Genomic DNA, 16687 nt, shown 5'->3' with positions numbered 1-16687 from the left:
GGAAGTAAGTTAGCCGGGTCGAGAGCAAGGTGCCCGAGCCCGAGCTGGAAGTTAAGCCCAGCCAGATTGGGAGCCAAAGCACCCAAGTCTAGGACTGGAAGAGAAAGAACCTAGCGCCTGTCCGGAGGGACTGGGAAGGTCGGACGGTGAGCTGTAGCAGTTACAGCTGGAAAGTGTGATCCGCTGAACCTCTGCGTTTTCCGGACCACGTGTTGTGTGTTTGTATGTCATACCCTGTCATTATTTGTTCAATCCCAAGGAGTGCTCCTTTTCCTGCTAGAGATAATCCTATTTCTCCTACTGATAGTATGTTAAAAACCACATTTATAATCACTCATCTGAATGAATGCAAATTGATGTATGAGGAGTGAATGCCACTGACAAGGTCTTAAATGCAAGGGGAGGTCAGCCGAACCTTGAGGCCGAGCGGATATGTGAGGGAGTGACGACTCCCCTTATTTCATAAGCTGCTAATAAAGTCTAACACTCTAGACGCAGCAGACCCCTTCTTTGGAGTGTGTAGATTTAGTTTCTTATAAGCCACTGAACAAACAAGGAGTGGACAAAATAGTCCCCTGAATAACTAAAATGAATGGGGATTAGTCTAAGCATACTGCAGAAAAGCACCCACTATCTGTATGTGCATCATGGTCCAAGGACCTGTAAGCATTTAACAGATTAACAGAAAAGAAATTAAAGCCCTGAAGGATAAAATTGAAGCTCAGAAAAGCAAAAAGAAATCCTCCCTATGGTAAGAAATGTAACTTACAAGCAGCAGTGCCTCTGTGCCAAAAGAATGCACGAGGAGTGAGAGGAAAGGATTTCTCAGCTGGCGCACCCATATCAACTGTGCTGCCTCTCCCAAGCTTAGAGGGGGAATTTGACACATTACCCCTTTACTCCTCTCTATGCCCAGACCCATATGAGCTATACATCGTTATAGCTAGAGAGCAGGCATGAAAGATAACTAAAAAAGATCAGCTCTTCCCAATAAAAAAAAACGGGCTCTAGTAACAACTTTGCCCGATCCAAAGCAAATAAACTTAACAGCTGATGGGAAGTATTCCTCCAAATTCTCAAGGAAAGAATGCCTGCCGACCATCAAGCCATATTAACCCTAGGCATTTTAGTTCGAAACATTTACACAGAACACAATACAAGAGTAGGAAAGTCTGCCAACCAACTTCAGGAGATTCTCAAGGCCTTGTTAGCAAATAGATAACTACAGCCTCTCCGGCTGGAATCGCAGGCAATTCAAGGATGTTTCACAACGCACGAGCAGAGGCCGTCCAGAGGAAAAAAAAAAAAAAAAAAAAAAAAACAGTTAAAACCCTTCCCTCACACGCTGTTATAATTAGCTTGAGGGCGTGGGAGGAGGCAACCTAAAAGCCACCTTAAAGGCAACTGGTAGAAATTAAATTTAAAGATGTAATCACCAGAAGCTAAATCTGCCCTAACAAGGGGACACATGCTGCAACATAAATCTCCTTACAGAGCATGAGCAAGTGATCCACCCCAGAATCAGCAGCATAGATCAACTGCTGCAGCATGGATATTATAAAAACCCTATACTAAGAAGTTTAAAATTAATAATAGCTAACTGCAATAATACACAATTAGATTTACATATTGAAAAGAATAAGGAGGTGTGGGGGCTAATTGGAAAGCCCACTCTCCTTACCAAATTAATATTGGATAAACTTGTGTCATTAGGAAAGGTCATTTAGCAGGAATCAAGATAAACCATAAGAAAGAAGAAGAGAGAGAAAAAAAAAAAGCATAGTAGAAAGTAAATAAGAAATTCAATTGATACTTAACTGGTTAACTGTATAGCAGAATGAAATCTATACATTCAATCCTTATGGTTAAATTTACTCTTTAAAAAACAAACCATTGTTTTAAGAATCCAAGCCCTGAAACTTCACTGTGTCTCTGTTCAAGGCTGAGTTGATAGCACTTTTAGCTTGCTTTCAAATCCAAAGTTGTGTCTGCAAACTGCCTGTCTGTTCTAGAAAGGGGGGAGCACTGTCCCTCATAAGTAAGCCTGTAACATTGTATATGATTCTTTTCAGGAAAAGAAAACCTTTTGCTTGCTAAAATAGTAACTAGCAAGTGCCTTGTTCTAAGAAAAAGTTTCTGTGGCAGCAAATTATTTGAAGCTTCACACATTAAAGGAAAAAAGAGCCTGAACTGCAGTACAAGATGGAAACTGAAGCATGTCATCTTCAACTTAATAATTGAACAATGAAGTAATTTACTCAAACCCTCTGAAGCTGGTGTGCAAAACAAAGCATACCATTAGGTAACAACAGGTTAATAAAAATTAGGAAAGAACATCTGCAAAGAAAAAGTATTCTAAATATAATGCACTACCCCAATGTGGGTAGAAATGTTTTCTTGTCTTTCAGATCATCAGAAAGCGCTGGTGCCAGCTGAAGAAAAACAACAAACAACAACAACAAAAAACCATGGTTCTGTGTCATGACATAATAAGTGTGTGTTCTGTCCAAGTTTGTCTTGTGTGTCGTAATTGTAATACATATTGCAAATGTTGTTGTGTATAGGAAATTGTTTTAATGAAAGGATAATTTAAGTAAAGCAGAAGCATGAATTTAAACCAACAAAATTAATAATTAGGCCCAATCAATTGGCAACTCTAAACTTAATCAATTGTCAACTTTAAAATTCAGTAAAAGGATAATAGTTTAGTAATTATTTAAGCTAGAAGAATGTTAACAATGTCTCCACAGGTGAACAAAAAAAGAACTGGAAGGAAGCAAGGAGCGCATCACGTGAACAGGAGGATGGGAGACGGGTACCAGCCCTCTCCCCCACCAGACTGGTTTTGCTTTAATGGCTACATAAATAAAATATTTAGCTTCTGCAAATTTGCACACCAACCATAAAAGTGGTTTAGCCAGAGATAATAAGAAATCTATAAGTAACAACACAGGCAAGTGAGACATCAGCATATTTAAGTAAAGATGCCCACAACAATGAGGAAACTAGTAACCTCACCATTGCAATAACAGCTACCTGCCCTGCTACTCATTGGTGCCTGATGCCTTAAAAGGCCTCAAGAATTATGGAATTGCATAGGTTCCTATTAACAAATAAACATCTGTGAACCATGCTTGGTCCTATAAGAGAAACAGTGACTCTAGTCAATGTAATGTCTTTCAAGTCACATACATAGAACAAATACACACTACTAGCAATGAAGAATACACGGCCTTGGGCCTCCCCTCATTCACACACAATTATTTTGTTTATTGTAACAACATGAACACTACGAGGACAAAGAATACACAGTCCTCTAAGTTAAAGTTTGTATGGAATATTGTAGGAAAGAAGCTAAACACTGACATCAGGCCACTGAAGTTAAACCCACTAACTCCCACTGGGGCTTACCACTTAAAGCCCAAACAAAGGTAACCCCTAAGGCATGGCTGTCACTTGTTAAACAAGGGCCATTGCTAAATTGCCCTCATTTAAGTTTTATTAACCAAGTTCTTGAGGACAAAATAGAGCCTCCCAATTGTGCATTATTCCCTGAACAGACCCGGCCCAGAACTAAGACAACTGTCACTGGTCCTTACCTTGGTGATGTTCCACACTGGTATAGACCAGCTGTGTGCTAGACTGGCTAATGGAATTGGCAAGTGCCTAATTAGGCAACAACGGGGCTTAGCAGATACCATCGCAGATTGGTTTGGGCCTGGAAACTCTGTCAGTAGCACTTATGTCTAAGCTGGTAGATGGAGTAATATCCAGTGCCTGTAAAGGCCTAGACACTAGCCAAGCTAATCAAGTGAACCTAAATAGTTTGAAGGATCTGTTCAGCTCTGTGTCCACTTCACTAAACCTAACCAGATATTTAGACCAGAGACTAATTAAATTGTTAATTAATCAAACTAAATTAAAGAAATTAAAAGGCCAGTATTGAAGAACAGAGAAAGCTTTAGCCACTACCACCCAGCCCTTATAGAAGTAGTGAGTCCCCATCTTCCCTGTGCCTATCCATGAGAGTAAAAAAGTAAAAAATTCTTGAGGACCCAAAGGCCCACCTAGACAGGCCATAGTATAACTGTTTGTTTTAGCCTCCTCACTCACAATGCTCAGAATAGTAACCTCCCTGCCTGTACCAAAGCAAGAGCATATAAATAGAGTAGAGAGCATTGCTTATTGTGAAGGTGTAGAAACCTCCCTGTATCCAGGGATTATTGCACCCACTTTGATAAAAATTTTATGTACCTGCCCATTTAACATCATGACGAATCTGCCTAGGTTTAATGTGGCTCTCACAAAAAAACAAACATCGAGCTGGTCCAAATAAACGGTACCTACTGGTGTTTGACTACCCAGACAGATCACTCCATCCTGCCCCTCTACATATCCGTCTGTGTGCATAACCGTCCCCCACCGGGCGATCCTGACCGTTAATGGAATGCAGCTCTATCGCACTTCGGCAGGGATGGGTAACTTAACATGAGATCCTGAGTGGCACAGCGGAAGTAAGTACCAAGAGGAGGGTTTACTGGCCCTGCAGGCAAAGATCAAGGAGTTGGTGGCCAATGCCCAAAGATATATCAGGGCTAGCCGTCTGAGGTACACACAGATAGGGAAACACCGTGGACCATGCCGAACACCTACCTCTGAGGCACTCGACCAGGCAGTAGAGGTCAAACCTAAATCATGGGCAGCGCCTTCACCGGCAAAGAAATACCCTGGGAGTGGATTTAGGTAGTGTTTTGCCAAATTATATGGGGAGTTTCAATCATAACATTCATACTGGTACTGATATTGTGCCGTCGCTTCCAGCGTAGAATGAACACCCTGAAATTACTGTATTTGACCTGGCGGGTTAGAGAACCCTAAGGTCAAAAGGAGGGAACTGTAGGGTAAACTGAGGCAGCCCTAAATGTGCTAGTAGGCCTCTAAACAGCATAACTCCATTCTAGGATTAAGGCCTGGGAACACCACAGTCAGGATAAGAACTGCAGACAGTAAAAGACCCTGGGCACCATAGCAACCACGTTCTAAAACACTCGAACTGGGTCTCAGTTGGTAACGTAACACATTTTGCTTAAGATAACATTCATAAAATTTGCTTAAACTGTCTTGCTTCACTCCTAGATAATAAGCCTGAGAACCAAGTGCTGCACCAACTCAAGGCCATACCCGCCTGCTATAGCAACATCATCTATGCAGACTAAAATGTTATTACTGTTTTGCTGACATGTTTTGGCATTTGAACAATAACCACCTGTATATTAATTAACGAGCTGTTACTTTGCAATGGGCGGAGATATTATGTAATCTTTAGTAGTTCTATTGGCTTATGTGCTCATTTCGTCTTGCTGCTAGACCTATCAAATCATTTTTCCTCCGTCCACCTGCTGACTATATAATCTATTGTATTGTGTTAATTAACCAGTGTTCACCAGGGTAACCCCTGCGTGTCACTCCATCAGCTGATGTATAATAAATCCTCCGCTTGTTTTCACCTGCATCCAGAGTGTCCTGGCTTATTTCCAACAACAAGGAGCCCATAAACGAGGCAAATTCATCGAGAATGAGTCTATCAGTGGACAGTATGCAGGGTGGGCATTATTGCTGGACCTAGCCTATGTCTGTCAGAAGCTGGGAACGCTTGGTAGCGTTGCTACACAGAATATTTGACGATTGCCTGTTCTGTTCATTCCCTCGAAAGCACCTCATGTTGGCCACTTTCAGAAGATAAGACACCGGGCTAGACGGACTCTTGGCTGGACCCACCATGCTTGTTGCTATGTTCTAAATCTGCGAGCTTTCTTGGGCAAGATTTGCTCTACATTCTTTTCCGTGCAATCCTATTCTTTCTGACATGGTGGATGCTTGAGCAGATAGATTTTCCTCTTTCTAAAGTCTTTCATTTTAACTCTGCTGCTTTCCATTTTGCACTGATGATCTATTGACAGCTGCCCCCTGACTCTGACCGTCCCTCCGATTTCTGAAGACATAGTTATTCTCTTTGCGATACATTTCCCATTTGCTTCTACCACAGATAGTCTTCCATTCTCTTAGTAAACTGAGTTTGGGGTTCCTACCTGGATGTCTGGCTCCTACAGCACTTCAGGGCGCAGTTTATCGTTATTCCTGTTCACGGAAATGAATGCCCCTCCTGGCTGGAATATATCTCTTCCATCCGCAATGATGTAACCCATCTGGGCATTTCTGCTTGGGGAATTACAATTATTGCATAGAGAACAATCAGTGTTAATATGCTAAAGGAAAATAACAGCACTTGGAAAGTATCGTTAATAACCTCCAAGGTGATGTCATGGAAAACAACTGTTTCCAATGGGAAAGGGAAAGGGATGGAGATGGGGGAACCGTTAATCCAAGAGACAAAGCAATGGAGAAATCAATGCCGATAGAACTTCTAAGCTGAGTGAATATCCAAGTTCATAGATCTGCTAGGAACAATAGAAAAAACAATCAAACACTCAAACAAAGTGAATTCTATGTTATAGAAGGAAGGAAATTAAATGTTACCACGATAAACCAATTCTGGGTTAAAGCTCCCAGGTCAGTCTGATCTCCAGACCTGGAACTCCAAAGGCAGGCCAAGGACACATTTAAGACATCACATCAACCCAATTTGACGCCCCTAGTTGACATTGGCTGCCATTTTTAAATGGACCCTAGGGAGTTAGGCACCCAGCTGCCTCGGAGTTGTGTCCTGAAGCTTTTTATGTTAGTTTGAAAATCCCTGCTGGCGTAATGTGCACCCGCTATTCTTATCTTTGCTGAAAAAGGGAGGGGCTCCTCCATTCACAGTGACCATAAGAACAGCCAGACTGGCTCAGACCAAAGGCCCATCTAGCCCATCGTCAGACTGTCTGCCCACAGTGGCCAATGCCAGGGGCCCCAGAAGGATCAAACAGAGCAGGGAATCATCAATTGGTCTCTCTCCTGTCACCCTTTCCCAGCCTCTGACAAACAGAGGCTAAGGACACCATTCCTGGCCATCCTTGCTAATAGCCATTGATGGACCTAACACCTCCATGTATTTATTTAGCTCTTTTTTGAATCCTGTTAAAGTCCTGGTCTTCACAACATCCTCTGGCGAGGAGTTCCACAGCTTGACTATGTTTTGTGTGAAGAAATATTTCCTGTGGTTTGTTTTAATCCTGCCACCTATCCATGTCAGTTGACCACCCCTGGTTCTTACATTATGGGAACAAGTAAATAACTTTTTTCAGTAGGAGGGAACATGCAATGTATGCATGATGGGAAAAGCGGAGGTGGATTCCTGTACTGAAAAATGTGGACGTGGTCTGTTATGCTTCATTTTGAGCAAGGACATGGGAGACGTGGATCCTTGGATGTATCAAATATGGAGAAAATTACTGTTGCCTTTCTCCCATATGTTGGCCAGACACAAACCCCCTTGTAGTCAACGATACAGATGTTAGCTCTGCCACATGATTATTAAACCGAGGTTGCTGGCATATTTGAAGCACGTATGAGGAAAAGAATAGCTTGGTCTCTATTCTGAATCGAGTAAGTGGGTGACATATTATACATTAGGGCAGGATTTGTTGGGAATCATTGTTGGGTCATGGGCTGCTGACCCACAGAAAATCAGTTGGGGGACACACACAAGTCAGAAAGGACTCCCCCCTCCAAACTACAAAACCCCCAAACCAACTCCTCTGTGATATGGCCCCCGGCTGAGAAGGAGAAAGATGCTCCCCATGTTCCCTTCACTCACCACAGTCTGGAAGGGCTGGGCTATAGCTTTTTGATGTTCCAAGGCCATGGGGCCATGGTGAGTGGCTTTAGCAATAACACGGGATTCCCAATGCTGGGGGGAGCCCTGAGCATGAGGGGCTGCATTTGGGCAAGCCAGGAGCCACATCCATCTCCTGGCCCTTAGTTTCTTCACCCCCACTTTGAGAGGCTGGGTGGTGATGGGAAGTTGACACATGCAGTATGTCTACACAGCAGCATTATTTTGGAATAACAAAGAGCACGTCTACACAGCAAGCCCTTATGTTGACATAATGTTGAACTGGAGGACTTCTTACTTCGACGAGTACGACTCTTGTCACGAGGCCTAAGGGGAGTGGAAGGACGAGTGCAATTCTTTCGACTTCCTCCTGTGTAGACCGCACCAACAGTTGAAGTAAGCTCTTCCTACTTGAACTACGCAATTGACATCCCCAAAGTTGTGTAACTTCATTTGATTTTAGCCCTGGTGTGTAGACATACCCATGGAGCTATTGATCTGAAAACATGGGCCAACCAGTCCACCAGCACCAGATGTCATACTCTTTTGAATCATTTTACAAGTATTGCAATGTTATACAGTATGGACGCCCGGCCACCCAAATGTCAAGCAGGCCATAACTGTGAAGGCCCACTGGCTGTTCTGCTGTGGAGCTTGAAACGCCTGCCGAGAGGCCTGGGTTCCCGATCCTGCTTTGAAGCATCAATTCCCCGGAAAACTCAAGGTGCTTTGGGCTGCTCCTGCATGATGAAAAGAAGCAGGAGCAAATGGTCCAGCTAAACGGGGATTAGTTAGACTGGAAGGGCTGTGGGGCAGGGACTGGCTCTGGGGTGTCTCTTTTCACATGGAATAGACTTCCTGAGAGCCCCCAAAGACCATAGACTCAGATAAGCTATGAATACACCCGAGTCAGCTTTATTGTCGAAGGAAGTTCATTAATAGTTGTCGGTAGCCAGATGACCTCCAAGCCCTTACGTATTTGTACCTGGGACAATGGAACCAGCTCAATTAATAGTGTGGATTTCACTATCACCCCTTAGGCAGGCCAAAGATATAAGTGAGGTACCCCAACATTGATAGACATGGATACACATCAAAGATGATGTTAATAGGTAAGACCATACATATGGTGTGTATCCATGTCTACCAATGTTGGGGTACCTCACTTATATCTTTGGCCTGCGTAGGGGGTGATAGTGAAAGCATTCACTGCTCATTGTTCTGCTTTCCCTCTTGTTTTAAACTATTTTATTAAGTACTTAGCTGGGGGTCTCTGTACTGTCCTGGTGGCAGGTATTTCCATACTTCCTGTGCCGTTAGCAGTGCCAGCCATTCGACTGCCGAGACACACAGACTTGCAGGCAAGTCTCTGCTTTTGGCACTGCCTGTTATTCCGAGGCCAACTCTTGCTTTGTTTGGTTTAAGCACCAGATCCATGATTTAGGTTCCCTCCGTCACCTACAGGAGCATGCAGGATGCAGGCGTGAGGGCAGGAGGTGGGCAACGCAGGAGTCAGGGCACGGGCGGTTTCTGATGTCAATCGAAATCTCTTTCTTTATGGTAGATTAAATGAGGACATCTCTTTGAACCAGGCAGGCCTATGGCAGGTCGGGGGGAACAAAGAAGGAAGTTGCCCTGGAGCCCAGCAATTCAAGGTGCCATCACTGCTACAGGAGGGATAGGAAGGGGCAGGTTCATCTAGGTTTATCCACCTATGGTATTCCAAGCCATTGTAAGGAATTTTGTCACTGGAGGAACCTCAGTCTCTTTTTTCTTTCTGGGTGCAGAACACGTTAGTTTCTTGCGGCCTGAAAGGTTGGAGTTTCCCCACTGTACCGGGGTCAGCACATGACGACCCAGTTTTCCAGAGCAATAGCACTTCTCTCATTGTTAGACAGCAAGTCTCATTGTTAGGCAGCATGATGACGTCACCAATACCCCCTGCATCACTACAGCCAGGTTATCCTTTGGGATGTTCAGAGAATCCAACGGCTGGCAGAGACCTCAGGATTCATCGAGTCCATCCCCGTACCCAAAGGAGAACCAACCCCAACTCAATCATCCCAGTCAGGGCTTTGTGAAGCCGGGATTAAAAATCCACTAGGGATGTAGATTCCACCCCCTCACCAGGGAACCCATCCCAATGAATCCCCACCTGCCTAGGGAAAGAGTTAGTCCTAATATCCAACCTAGACCTCCCCCACTACAACTTGAGACCATTGCTTCTTGTGCCATCTGTCGCTGCTGAGAAGAACCTCTCTCCATCCTCTTTGGAACTCCCACTCAGGAAGTTAAATGCTGCTATTAAAGGCCCCCTCATTCTTCAGTATACTACACAAGCCCAACTCCCTAAGTCTCTCCTCGTAAGTCATGTGCTCCAGCCCCCACTTCATTTTCTGTCCTTTTCATCCAAGAAAACCCTGATACAGGAAACTACAAAGTGTATACAGCTCCATTTACACAGTCCCACATGGCCCTACATCAGGGGACAGCTGAAGGGTGGGATGGGTGAGGAGGGGTACAATGGGCATATAAAGAGTTAAAAATCAGTGTAGGGGGATGATGTTAATTTCTGGCCAAAAACAAGATTGGAAAATTGGAGGAAGATCAAAAATAGCTGAGAGACTCTAAGGTTGTATTCTTTAATTCCTTTTTTGGTCAAACTTGGCAATAAATTTCTGTCTGGGGTGAACAAGGCCCATGTGACAATATCGAGGCAGGAATTTGACAAGTTGCCAAGTGTTCTTCAGTGCTCCTTTCCTATTCATTCGTTTTTATTTGGGTGAGGGACAGAGATTGGGGCCAAGGAGCTTTGAAAATGTTGACCATCCATCTTCTCTTTCCATTACATTTATCTGTATCAATGGGAATATTGATAACACTATGCATAGAGATCTAGATACAGGTTGGACCTCCCTAGTCCAGAATTCTCTGGTTTGGAAACATCCGCCAACCGGAATGATGTGAGCTGGGTGCATGTCCACTTGTCATGAGTGTGGCCAAGTTTCCCACCGTCCCATAAAGTTTGTTTACAGACTCTAGTCCTGGATCTCAGGGTTCTGTGTAGTTATTGAGCTCTAATTTACATTTAAGAGTCTTAGGCTACAAAGTCTACACTACAAGTTTTTCAGCAAAAAAAAAATGCTAAATGAGGGACTCATTTGCATGAGTCACAATCTCATTTGCATATTTTCTGCTACTCCGTTTTGGTGCTAGGGTTTTTTGCTGAAAAACAAGCAGCATGGATGTTTTCTTTTTGTGCAAAATCCCCTTTTTCCGCAAGATCGGTATACCTCCATTTTTGGGGCAAGCTACTTTTCAGAGGTGTAATTGACAACAGAGGAACCCAATAGGTAGAGAATGAAAGTCATTGGGTTCTGTGAGAGTTGAGAAGACCCAGAACACTCCAAATATGTTCGACTCCCTGCAGAATTGGGGTGGTAGATTTTATGTGGGGATAAATGAAACAGAGTATTTTATTGAAAAGTGAGTCTAAGGATAAAAATCAGTAAAACATAGTTCATACAGCATCAATTTTGTATAAAGAGATGTATATCGAATGGATAAAAGATGCATGCTCGAAAAGAAGAAAGAAAGAAAGAAAGAAAAAAAAATTGGGACATATCGTAGGGTATGTCTACACTGCACAGCTATTTCAGGATACCAGATGTATCAGGAAATAGCTACCCTGCGTCTACTCCAGCTGCCCATTATTTCGAAATATATTTCAAAATAACAGGCACGCTATTTCACCATCCCGGTAAACCTCATTTCATGAGGGTGAAGGGATGGCTTGAAGAAGCACATTGTTTTGAAATCTGGCACTGTGTAGATGCTCCAAATTTCAAAATAAGCTCTTTTCATTGGCTATCATATTTCGAGTTTAGAGTGCTTTGTAGATGCACGCTAAGTATCTCAGTCTGTCTCTCTTTCATTTTTCGCTAAAATGTGTGCTTTTCAATTTTGTTCCTGTCTGACAGCAACCAGTTTATGAAGATTTCTTCTCAGGGGCTCATTGACCTCCTTGTTTCTTAGGCAGTAGATGTGGTTGTGTGTGTTATACACCCGAGTCTTCAACTGCTAGAACTCAAGGTTCCTTCGCAATGGGTGGCCTAGGGAAGGCCGATGGGTGCCCCAAAGTTTTACTTCCGTGTCTTTAGCCACTAGGACTGAGGTCCCTTCACAGCAGGCAGCCAACAGGCTGATAGACGCCCCAAAGTTTAACGGCTGTGTCTTTGGCTGCTAGGACCAGGGTCCCTTCACAGCGGGCAGCCAACAGTCTGACAGACGCCCCAAAGTTTTGCAGGAGAGCTTATTACACCTGAGACTTTAACTGCTAGGGCACACAGTCCCTTTCGCAGCAGGCAGCCTAGGGAAGGCTTACAGGTGCCCCACGAATCTGTCCCCTAGAGGCTACACGATCCAAATGCCCAGCTCTGCCTGCGTCTGCTCCCTATGACCGGCTGGAATTCTTTTAAATTGTGCTTGGTTCTGTTACAGCAACTAAAGGAGTCAGGTTAAAGCTTAAACAGTTACAGGTTTATTAAAGAAGCTTATAAATCAAATGGTTACAATGGCTATTGCTCTATTTCTGAACTGCTAGCGAATATAGATCTTAAAAATGGTTACAAAGAAAATAAAGATAGAAAATAGAAATAATGGTACCAAGTGACAGCTTAATCTTTAAAGAGCTCTAAGTCTATGTGTACACTTAAGACAAAGGACACATCCGAGATACGTAAACACAGCAGCGTTATTTCGGAACTGACGTTATTTCAAAATAAGAAAGAGCTTGTCTGCACAGCAAGCTTTTATGTTGACATAATGTCAAACTGGAGGACTTCTCACGCTGACTCCTGTCACCCTCGATTCATGAGTCAAAAGGAAGGACGAGCGCTCTTTCTTCGACTTCCTGCTGCGTAGACCGCGCCAAAGTAAGCTCTTCCGACTTCAGCTACGCAGTTGACGTAGTTGAAGTTGCGTGGCTTAATTCGACTGTTGCCTTGCTGTGTAGACATGCCCATGGAGCTATTGATCTGATAATGTTCGCCGACCACTCCACCAGACATCATACCCTTGTGAATCATTTTACAAGCACTGCAACGTTACATAATGTGGACGCATCCTACAAAACTTACCTGGCAATGCTCAGATCCTCCAAGGCAGGGAGCTGGGGCACAGTAATAATTCAGGACTGTGATACGGTAAAATCAGGATTCACTGGTTTGGCGTCCTGACAGATTTACTCTGTCAGTGATGATAAACCTTTGGCTGCAGGCTCCCTCAATATCTCATGGCAATTCTGTGCAGGGAGCTAACATAATAGTCTTCACGGGAGCCCCCAAAAACCACAGACTCAGATGAGATATGAAGGCACCCAAGTCAGGTTTATTGTGGAACCAAGTCCACTAATGTTTTCGGTAGCCAGTTGGCCTCCTACCCCCTACGTATTTGTACCTGGAACAATGGACCCAGCTCTGTCGATAGCATGGATTTCACTATGTCCTCCAGGCCAGCTAAAGAGTTAAGTGAGGTGACCCAACATTTAGAGACAGAAATGAACAATCTATGATATCCATCGTAACTATCTTCTTACACATTAACGACACCTTTGGTACCTCCCCTTGGACTTTCCTCCAAAGCATTCACTGCCAACATTACGCTTTTCCTCTTGTTGTTTTAAACTGTTTTCTTATGTACGGAGCTGGGAGTTCTTGTACTGCCCTGGTGGCAGGTATTTCCACACTTCGTGTGCTTTAATCAGTGCCAGCCACTTTAGTGCCGAGACACGCAGACTTGAAGGCAAATATCTGCTTTGGACACGGCCTTTTACTCATGCAATAACTCCTGCTGACTTTGGTTTAAACATCGGGCCCATGCTTCAGGCTCTCTCTTTTGCCTACAGGGGCGTGCGGGATGCAGGCTTGGGCAACGCAGGAATCAGGGATGGGGGAGTTTCTGATGTCAGTTGAAATCTCTTTCCTAATGGTGTAGGAGATGAGGAGATCTCTTTGAACCAGGCACGCCTATGGTGGGTTGGGGGCAACAAAGGGAGAAGTTGCCCCCCAGACTTGGGCTGTAAACTAAGGAATTTGCCCTGAATTGTTCTTTTTGGTAGTGATCCCTCAAAACCCATTTTTATTCCCACTTTTCCCTGCTTCCCTCTAGCCACTAGTGAGCTGCTCTTCAGCCCTTGAGGCCCTCAGAAAGAGGTGAGGCAGGGAAAATGCTCTGAGAGAGATCACCACTAGTGACTTGAGCCAATCTTTGGGCCATCTAGAGAAGAACCCTCAGCCTCCCAGCCCTCAGAGTCTCAACACCAGCTGGCTGTGCTTAAGGCTAAAGCTCCCCCTTTTCCTCCATCAGTTTGCCTGAAAGTGTAGGGCGCTGATGAGGCTGTTGGTCTTCTCCTGAAGCTCCTGTCCTCTAGAGCTCCCCCTCCTTGCCTCTAAGTCCTAAAGACCTTGGATCAGGGCCAGATGCTTGATAGACAATCAACTTGCTTCCCTGGGCTTTTTGCTTTCAAACGAGATCCCACACAGAGCCCGGGCCCAGGCTCTCCTGAAAGTGACCAGCAACTCCATATCACCCCTATACGGACATCCACCATCATCCAATGGACTATGACAGCTGTCGAGGTAGGTTTTCACTTGGCCTTCAGATACCCCGGTGACAGGCACCAAGTAGCCAGGTGCCACTTGCCATGGGGGGAGGCAGTCGCTCTCCCCTCTTCACAAGAGCCTAGCTTTCTGTTTTCATTTCATCTAAAGCAGCAGGAGCGCTGATGAGCACGGGCTTGTTTACGCCAGAATGCTGAACAGCTTGAGCTCTGCCTGTGAGGTTCAAATGGTACACACCCTCTACATGGACACAGGGATGTCAGCATAAAGGGGCTTTATACCGGTGTAGTAAGGGGAATAAGCTACATCGGTGTCAGTCACTTTTATGAGGCTATAATACACGAACTAAAAATTGTGCTGGGACAACTACTGAGGCAGGAATACAGATATGCATCCCAGTCCAAACCAGTTCTGTAAGTACAGCAATTTATGTGGAGACCAGGCCATTAGCCATTAGGAAACACCAGAGTGAAGGTGACGAGAAGTCCTGTAGCACATTATAGACCAGTGGTCCCCAAACTTTAGAGGCTCCCGGGCGCCCTGGGGGTGGGACCATTCACGCGCTGGGCGCCCGGGGGCAGGGCCGGGGCCGACATTTGCCCCAGGGCCGGGGCCGCCCGAGCGCCTTGTGCCATGGGCCCGGGGCCGGCGCCGCCGCCCGAGCCACGCGCCTGGGGCCGGCACTGGCGCCACTCGAGTGCCGCGCGCCCGCGTGTGCCCCAGGGCTGGGGCCGCCCGAGTGCCGCGCACCCAGCACCGGTGCGTGTCGTGCGCCGGGGCTGGCCCAGGTTGTTGGCGGGCGCACACAAATGCCCCGGTGGGCACCATGGCGCCCGCGGGCACCACGTTGGGGATGACTGTTATAGACTAATAGATTTATTGGAGCTTAAGCTTTCGTGGGCAAAGACCCACTTCATCAGATGCATGAAGTAACCAGAGTGAAGTTTACTTGTATGACTATAGCACAGTGCCTCTCAGCATGTGTGTTGTGACAGACTCACAAGTGTTGCCTTGCGGTCAATTCACTTCCCCTCACTGCATCCATTTCCTTCAAACTACCCAGGGAAATGGTGGTTTCTCCATCTCGTGATGTCATCCAATAGACACCAAATGCCTTTCTGGGGGGTACTGTTGTCCAGATCTTGCCACTGTGTCAGACAGGAGGCCTGTGAAGGGCAGGGGAAACAGGAGATGGCCAAATGGTCTCTCCTGGCTTTAAAGTCTCTAATCCTCTGCCCAACAGAGGCGTGTGGCACATTGAGCAGCCTCTGATATCTGACACTGAGCGAGTGCAGGGTAACAGAGCAGGAACAGCGCAAACCTCCAAAGGGGCTGGCCAGGGGCAGGACGTGAGCCCTGCACAGCCACGGTGGGCGTGACAGCGACATCACAAGGGCCTTTTGCAGCACCTCAGCTGATTGGTCAGAGGAGGTTGGGAAGCAGTGACCTCACAGAGTGCCCATGACAATGGGAAGGTAAGAGGGGCTGCAGGGCAGGGGCAATCTCGGAGCCCCCCGTGGCTTTGCTGCAGGGAGTCTCTGACCTGAGATTGTCACCTTGAGCGCTGAGAGAGAATTCAGGCTCAGGAGCATGGGGAGGAGCCGTTCAGCAGGTGTGACGTTACTGGATTGCAATAGGAACATGCAGCTTGAAGCTGCAACCACTGCTCTAGGTTTGCAACAACCCTTGCACACTGTGTGATGAGCTGTCAATGAAAAGGGTGTAACTGGCTGGTTAGGATCACACCCTTTGCGTGCAGGTATCGTTTTTGTACGTGAAGTTACGGACATGGGCCGTGTACTTGTATTTCACGTGGTTGCACCCAGGAGACAGCAACAGGAGGTTTGGCCAACTTTAGCATGGTGACAGGAAAGTGGACAGCATGGTGACGGACAACGGTACTTGGCAGGTGCCAATCCACATATGACGTGCTTTCCTGTGCCTGGCAGCAATGGCCTCTACCTGTAAAGAACTGAGTCATGCATGGACCTGTGACACGCCCATGTGATCCACGTGCCTCTTCCCCCGAGTGCCCGTCCCGTCCTCGCTCGGTCCAAGCTGGTCCCTCTGCTGCCCTCGGCGCAGACTCTGCAGCCTGGTTGACCCCCCCTCCACGTCCAGAAAATCCCCTGCTTCGAAACCAGTCAGTTCCCAAAGATGTTGGGCCAGGCAAGTGCAACCTGTATACACTGAAATTTAAGCATCAAATCTGTATTCCCATGGATTTGTTTTAGAACAATAGTAGATTTACCCACCATTGCTCAGTCCTTCAGGGCAGGGGGCTGGAAGG

Source organism: Pelodiscus sinensis, chromosome 30 (assembly GCF_049634645.1).
Source record: "Pelodiscus sinensis isolate JC-2024 chromosome 30, ASM4963464v1, whole genome shotgun sequence".
NCBI lineage: Eukaryota > Metazoa > Chordata > Testudines > Trionychidae > Pelodiscus > Pelodiscus sinensis.
This window is presented reverse-complemented; position numbering follows the sequence as displayed.